The sequence below is a fragment of the Zingiber officinale genome, chromosome 6A (assembly GCF_018446385.1).
Source record: "Zingiber officinale cultivar Zhangliang chromosome 6A, Zo_v1.1, whole genome shotgun sequence".
Taxonomy (NCBI): domain Eukaryota; kingdom Viridiplantae; phylum Streptophyta; class Magnoliopsida; order Zingiberales; family Zingiberaceae; genus Zingiber; species Zingiber officinale.
The window spans coordinates 147657862-147665752 of NC_055997.1; positions in this window are offsets into that span (position 1 = coordinate 147657862).

A 7891-nucleotide genomic window follows, 5' to 3' on the forward strand; every position below is an offset into this window, starting at 1 on the left:
AGCAACTCCATTTTGTTGAGGAGAGTAAGGTGCGATTAAAGGCCTCCAGATGCCATGATTTTATAAAATTTTCAAATTCTTGAGGTGAATTCACCACCACGATCTGACCGCATTGCCTTGATAGTATAACCTAATTGATTTTTTTACCAATCCTTTGAATTCCTTGAACTTCTCAAAAGCATCGCCTTTATTCATTAAAAGAAAAACTCAAGTTTTTCTGCTAAAATCATCAATAAAGGTTAGAAAATATCGACGACCTCCAAAAGAGGTCGGAGTGATTGACCCACATATGTCTGTATGAATAAGTTCAAGAGGCTTCTTAGCTCGGTTGTCAGATTCATTCGGAAAACTTGCTCTAGAGTGTTTGCCAAGAACACACCCTTCACAAATATCATCTTGAGCATTAATATGAGGAAGACCATTCACCATTCTTTTACTTGAGAGAAGCTTTAGAGCTATGAAGTTCACATGCCCACACCTCATATGCCAAGTCATGTACTATTCTTTATGCATGCACTTAAACATTTTGTAGTAACATACTTAATATCAAGAGAAAACATCCTATTTTAAGACATAGGAATATGAGCAATAAGTTTGCTTTGCTTTCTCAAACGAAGACTACCATCTTTTAGTTGCATATTAAAACCTTTCTCAAGCAATTGTCCAAGACTAATAATATTTGTTTTCATGTCGAGTACATAATAAACATTGGTGATGTATGTGTGAGCTCCATCTTTAAGTTTGATGAGAATCTTACCAACGCTTCTTACTTGGATTTTGGGCGCGTCTCCAAACGAGACCTGTCCATTCACCGTTTCATCCAACTCGACAAACATATCTTTACGCTTGCACATATGATTGTTTGTCCGGAGTCTAAATACCACAAATTCTTGGTTGTGGAATCTCTATCCTTTCTTGCTAGCAAAACTACATCATTGTCATTGCCTTCTTTTAATGCATAATTAGCATTCCCTTGCACATTGTTAGAGCGACATTCCATTGCACAATGTCCAAATTTGTTGCAAGTATAACATCTTACATTTCTTTTGTCATACCTTTGGTCTCTACCTTAATTATTGTCTTTACTTCTTCCTCGGTCTCGATCAGAGCCCCTGCCATGGCCTCTACCTCGGCCACATTCACGAAAGTCACCAGGGCCACCGTCGTTTTCTTGCGAACCTTTGGTCTTTGACTCTTCTTTCTGGTCAATAATCATGAGCTTGATTTGTAGAGCCTACTCCATAGGCTCTCTCCGTCTTCTTTGCATTCTTGCTTCATGAGCTTGTAGAGAGGTTAATAGTTCCTGCACCTTCATTTTTTTCACATCTTTTGATTCTTCTATGGCCGTTACTACATAATCATACCTTGACTACAAAAAGCTTAGAATTTTCTCTACAACGCGACTATCTTCAATGTCATCGTCATTTCTTTTCAATTGGTTGACAATAACCAATATCCTTGTAAAGTAGTCTGATACACTTTCGGACTCTTTCATCTCCAACGATTCAAATTCCCCTCTCAGGATTTGAAGGTGAATACTTTTTGCTCTTTCATCACCTTTGTATGCTACTTGTAGGATCTCCCATGACTTTTTGGAAATTGTAGCTTCGACTACTTTCTCAAAAGTAGCTTTATCAAGAGTTTTATAGATAAAGAAAAGAGTTTTTTTTATCTTTTCTCTTTTGTTCATCCATTACCTCCATTTGGTTGACTCCTTTTTGAGGCGCTTTATAGCCTCTTTCAACAATATCTCACAAGCCTTCGCTCTCCAGTAAGACACTCATTTGGATACTCCAATTATCATACTTCAAATCAGCAAGACGAGGGATAAGAAGCATCGACATGGCTCTGATATCATTTTGTTGGAAAAAAGAATTATGGGAGAAGAAATAAAAGGATTATAGAAGAAAAATGTGGAAGAGGAGGAAAATCTCTACGTAGAAGAGGAGGAGAATAAAATAAAAAAACTCAACTTACTTCATTCATGAAAAAAGTACATATTTATAGGTTTATTGGATAAGCATCAATATCAGATAATCATGATTTTTTTATTATTATTTTATCTCCACGAAACTTTTGTTCATATCATAATTTTCACCTCATCCATTCTATCCCTATCCACTATCACCTCATTTATTCTATTCTATCTATAATTAAGTTTACTTTTCAACATAGGTGAGAGGTCAACGGTTGAATTCACCTAATCATACAAGATCTGACGTGCACCCACTTTTGTCAAGTCACCCTCTCCTGTCAACCACTACTACGCCCATGCTCATAACACTGCTTGATGTTAGGGTCTTGATCCTTAATTAGCAAAAAATGTCTTCACCGACGGTCGAGCAGCGACCTTAAACCCATGTCTTCATCAGCGGTCAAGCGGCGACCTTAAACACATGTCTTCATCAACGGTCGAGTGGCGACCTTAAACCCATGTCTTCATCAGCGATCGAACAGCAACCTTAAAACCTTGTCGTCATCAATGGTCGAGCGGCGACCTTAAACCCTAATCTTCATCTGCGGTCGAGCGACGACCTTAAACCCTTGTCTTCACTGACGGTCGAGCGGCGACCTTAAACCTTTGTCGCCATCAACGGTCGAGTGGTGACCTTAATACCATGTCTACGCCATGAAACGTGTTAGAGTGTATACTAAAAGCCTAGCTTTTGGTATAAACATTTATCTAGAAATAAGAATCACATTGGTCAAATTTCTACATTTATGATAGATGTAGTTGCTCAATTAATTTATATTGTAGATAACATGGTGTGTGGTGTCACACACAGAAGATCATGTTATCGGTTCCTTATAAATTATAAACAGTAGCTCACGACCAAGATGAAAAGGAACAAACCATTGGAAGGTCGTAGTGTAATTAGGTATTAGTTTATCTTAACTATATAATTACACTAGTACACTTAGAGTGTATTGAGTAGGACCATTTGAGGTCGTTCCTTTTATACTGACTTTATAAAGGAACAAAGACCTCAGTTATTATGGAAGTGTGTGCTCTTAATCCTAATATAATAACAAGCACATATATTTGATATTTATTTCTTTAATTTATCAATGGATGAGATTTAGTTCGATAAATCAATAAGTCCGATAAGTTGGGAAATGATATCACTTATAGTGTGTGTTGTTGATTATAGAAGGAAACTGTGTCCTAGTGATCTAGGTTGAGAATGTCCCCAAGAGGAGCTCATAAGGATTGTCATGTTAAACCCTGCAGGTGGACTTAGTCCGACATGACGATGAAGTTGAGTGGTACTACTCTTGGAGCTAGATATTAATTAAGCGAGTTGTTAGTAACTTACTTAATTAGTTGACATTTGTTATCTTAAACACAGGGAGACTGACACACTCATAATAAGAAGGAGCCCAAAATGTAATTTGGGATTGGTGCGGTAGTTCAATAATAGTTCTTTAGTGGAATGAATTATTATTGATGAAATTAAGTTGTGTGTTCGGGGCGAACACGGGATGCTTAATTTCATCGGGAGACCAAAACCAATTCCTCCTCTCGGTCCCTATCGTAGCCTCTAGTATATAGAGATTTATACCCACTGCATACCCACCTTCTTACCCATCCAATGGGGCCGGCCAAGCTAGCTTGGAACCCAAGCTAGGGCCGGCCAAGACCAAGTGGATGAGCCATGTAGGTGGCCGGCCAAAGCTTGGGTCCCAAGCTTAGGTGGCCGACCACTAGAATATTAAAAAGGATTTTTATTAAAATTATTTCTTATGTGGATATCATGATTTTAAAAGAGAGTTTAAAAATTAAAAATTTCCTTTTATAGTTTTCTACAAAAGATTAAGAGAAGAGATTAATCTCTTTCCTTATTTGTAGTTTAAAAGGATAGTAAAAACTTTCCTTATTTGTAAATCATCTACATGTTTAAAAGAGAGTTTAAAATTTGAAATCTTTCCTTATTTGTTGATTAAAGGAGGATTTTAAATTTTAAGAAAACTTTCCTTTTTAACCATGTTCATGATTTAAAAGAAAGTTTAAAAATTAAAAATTCTCTTTTATTAGTTTCTACAACAGATTGAGAAAAGATTTGATATCTTTCCTTATTTGTAGATTAAAAGAGATTTTAATTTTTAGAGATAACTTTCTTTTGATCCACATGTTTAAAAGAAAGATTTTAATTTATTAAATTTCCTTTTTATAAACCAATCATGAAGGGATAAAAATTATTGAGAAATTTTTATAAATTTCCGGAAGCAAATAAGGAAGTTTTAATTGATGTTTAAAATTTTATTTGCTTGGAGATTTCTTGGTGTGGCCGGCCATTGCAAAATTGAAAAGAAAAATTGTTTTTAATTAAATAAATTTTTCTTTTCAATGGCAAAAGAATTAAGGAAGTTTTTATTAAATTTTCCTTATTTGCCAAGACCAAGGATTATAAAAGAGGGGGTAGAGGAGGCTTCAAGGCGAACAACTCTATTATTTTTCTCCCTCTTTTCTTCCTTGGGTGTGGCCGACCCTTTATTTCCTCTCCTCTCCTTTGTGTGGCCGAAACCTTCTCATGGTGGAGATAGCTTTGGTGGCCGGAACTAAGAAGGAGAAGAAGGAGAGAAAAGAAGCCTCTTTTCTAGCATCCCTTGGAGCATGGTGGTGGTGGCTGAATCTCTTCATCCTAGGAGAAGTTTTGATGGCCGAAACTTGTAAGGAAGAAGAAGGTGCTAGGTGGTTCTCATCTCGGAAGATCGTTGCCCACACAACGTCCGAGGTTAGAAGAGGAATACGGTAGAAGATCAAGAGGTCTTTCTAAAAGGTATAAGTAGTAATTTTTCTTTCCGCATCATACTAGTTATTTTTGGAAATAATACTAAATACAAGAGGCATACGATTCTAGTGTTTCGAATTTGTTTTCGATATAGTGTTCTTTTATTTTTATTTTCCTTGTGATTTGATTGTTTTTTTCGGTTAACCTAAAGTTATTTTAGGAAATTAAATATTAGCTTTCCTTAAAAGGTTTTGTCTAGTCGGTGGTGGTTGCTCCCATATCCAAGAAGGCCATGTGCCTCGCCATGCAGTCTGGAACCAATTTTGGAAATTAATATTTAATGGAATTAATAACTTAGGTGATTTGGATCAAACGTGTTAAGTTCCGCAGGAGATCCAAGTCAAAACCTAAAAGAACAAATAGATTAAGTTTTGGATCAAACGTGTTAAGTTCCGCAGGCGATCCAAAATTTAATTTAAAAGAACACATGGTAGCTAGGAAAAGGTTCAGACCTTTGTACAAAATTTTTGTACAGTGGAACCTCTAGGTTTTCCGAATAGCAACCAACAATTGGTATCAGAGCTAGGGTTTTGCCTCTGTGTATTTGGTATTAGTTTAATTATGCACATGTCATACATAATTTAGGCAGGATAATAGTAGGATGTGCTAACTTTGTGGATGCAGGATCCAACTATTATGGCTTATAGTTATTATGTGTGTGATTGGACCCTTGGATATGTCAAGGGCATTTTATTGTGTGTGCATGATTGTATTATAAAATACAGCAGGAGCTGTATTTAGTTTTATTAGGATTTTATTTTTGATCTAGATACATGTACATTCCTTTTATGGAATATAGGATTAAAATGTAAAATTCTATTTATGTCGCGGATCGAATCTTGCAAAGCGTGGAACCTTCTAAGGACCAGAGGCGCAGCGGAACTAGGAGCAAGATGGATGCGACAGCTAGACCCGGTGGCAGTGGCCAAATATGGCAGCAGCTTGGGATGACAACACACGGAGGACAACAAGAGATAAAAGCCATAATAGTTGAAAATTAGATTTTCTATTTATTGCTTTTATATTGTACTATGTGTGCATGTTAGTTTACATATTTAGTAGGCTAGCATAGTTAAAATTCCTCATTTATAAATAACTAAGTGGGAGAGGGATTTTTAAGTAAATCTCATGGTCTCCATTACTGGTTTGTAAGTGATGCAAACAAGCTTGCGCGTTGGCTCTGAGTGCCTTCCTCCATAACGGATGAGCTTGTTTGTGGATCACTAGAACATACTTCCATTTTTGGATGACTATAGGAAGTTAATTAAGAGCGTGTGATCTTCCCCAACGGAAGGGGCATAATCTTATTAATGGACTTAGTGTCAAGTAATGGTAAACACTTAGACACATCTAATAGTATCCTCCCCATCGGAGTCACTGCTATTATTTGTGTGACCAAATGATACCAACTATTAATTTTATTTGTCAAAAAGTTAGGTTGACAAGATAATAAAATTAATGGGTTAAAACCCTCCTTTTACAAATGTTGAATTTGTATACGTCCACACTAACGTGGCATGCAAAATTCACAGTGTTTGAGGTGTTGGTGAATTTAAATAATATTGTTTGAGGAATCAATATTTTTTAAAATTCAAAAGTTTTTGACCAAATATTTGATCAAAGACATATCAACTATTAATTTTATTCGTCATAAAGTAAAGTTGACGAGATAATAAAATTAATGAATAAAATCTCCTCTTCGATTTTGTATACGTCCACACTATCGTGGCATACAAAATTCATGGGGATTTTTAAGGAGTTGATCTTGACCAAGTATTTTTGTGATTCTTAGGATTTAAAATGTTTGTCAATCCCCTAGTAGTCATACTATAAGAAAGACTTAGTAATCCCAATTGTAATGATTGGAAATAGGACTTGGATATTAAGGTAGACTGTCTTCTTAGAACTAAGAACAAAATAGGTGTATTTAATTCATTAGTTGAAACATGTTTAGTGGTGTTATCTACCAGAACCTGAAGTGTAGATACAAATGCCATTAATCATGTCCGTAATTCATTGCAGGGTTCCAGGAAATCCGGCAACTAAATGAAAATTAAAACACCGTCTACATGGGCACTACTGTAAAAATGGTAGCTGTTGCAGTGTGAGATGTTTATCTTTTGATAAGAATAAAACATGGATTTTTGAGTAATTATCTTTACGCACCAAGTTTAGAAAGAACTAGTTTTCAATTTCTAAACTATTCAAAGAACTTGATATTCTGCCTCTTTTAATAACAAAGTTGTTATTAAGAAAAAGAGGGAAGTTATCTGTTCTGGTACGTTGGTTGGCAATTTATAAATCCAATAACTCTCACGATGCAACAAATAGAAATTAGTAACACATCTTCTAACTTTAAGAGAAAGTAACCTTCGAAAATGAACCAATTATATCTTTGGCTTTTAAGGCTAGGTTATATTAACTTGAGTAGGATTCATTGATAACTGATGAACTTTTGGGTTCATTAGTAGTGAAAATCTTTCCAACCTATGAGTCTTACTTGGAAGGAAAAATAACCAAGAAGTTTTTAAGTCTAAGGGGTATGGAGTCAAAGATATATTGGAATTGGTTCATTCTGATTTATGTGATCCTATGAGCATCCAGGCAAGAGGCTGTTTCAAATATTTCATCTATTTTATAGACAACTATTTGAGATACGGATATATTTACTTGATGTGCCGCAAGTCTAAGTGCTTTGATTAGTTCAAAGAGAACGAGGCTGATGTGGAGAAACGACAAAGTAAAAGTATCAAGACACTACGGTAAGATCGTAGTGGCAAGTACCTCTTGGGAGAATTTAGGAGTCATTTATCAGAAGTAGGGATTCAATCCCAACTAACTGCACCTGGTACACCCCAAAAGAATGGTGTAGGAAAAGGAAGGTATAGGACTCTTATGGAAATAAGTAGATTGATGAGTTATTAAGAATATTATCAAAATCATTTTAAGGATATACTCTGGAAACGGGAGTGAATATAGTACCTTCTAAAGTCAGAACTCTCTACTCATATAGAATTGCTGAATAGACGTAAGCCTATTTCGAAGCATATTCGGATTCGGGTAGTCCAGCACATATGCAGAAGAGAGACAATGATAAG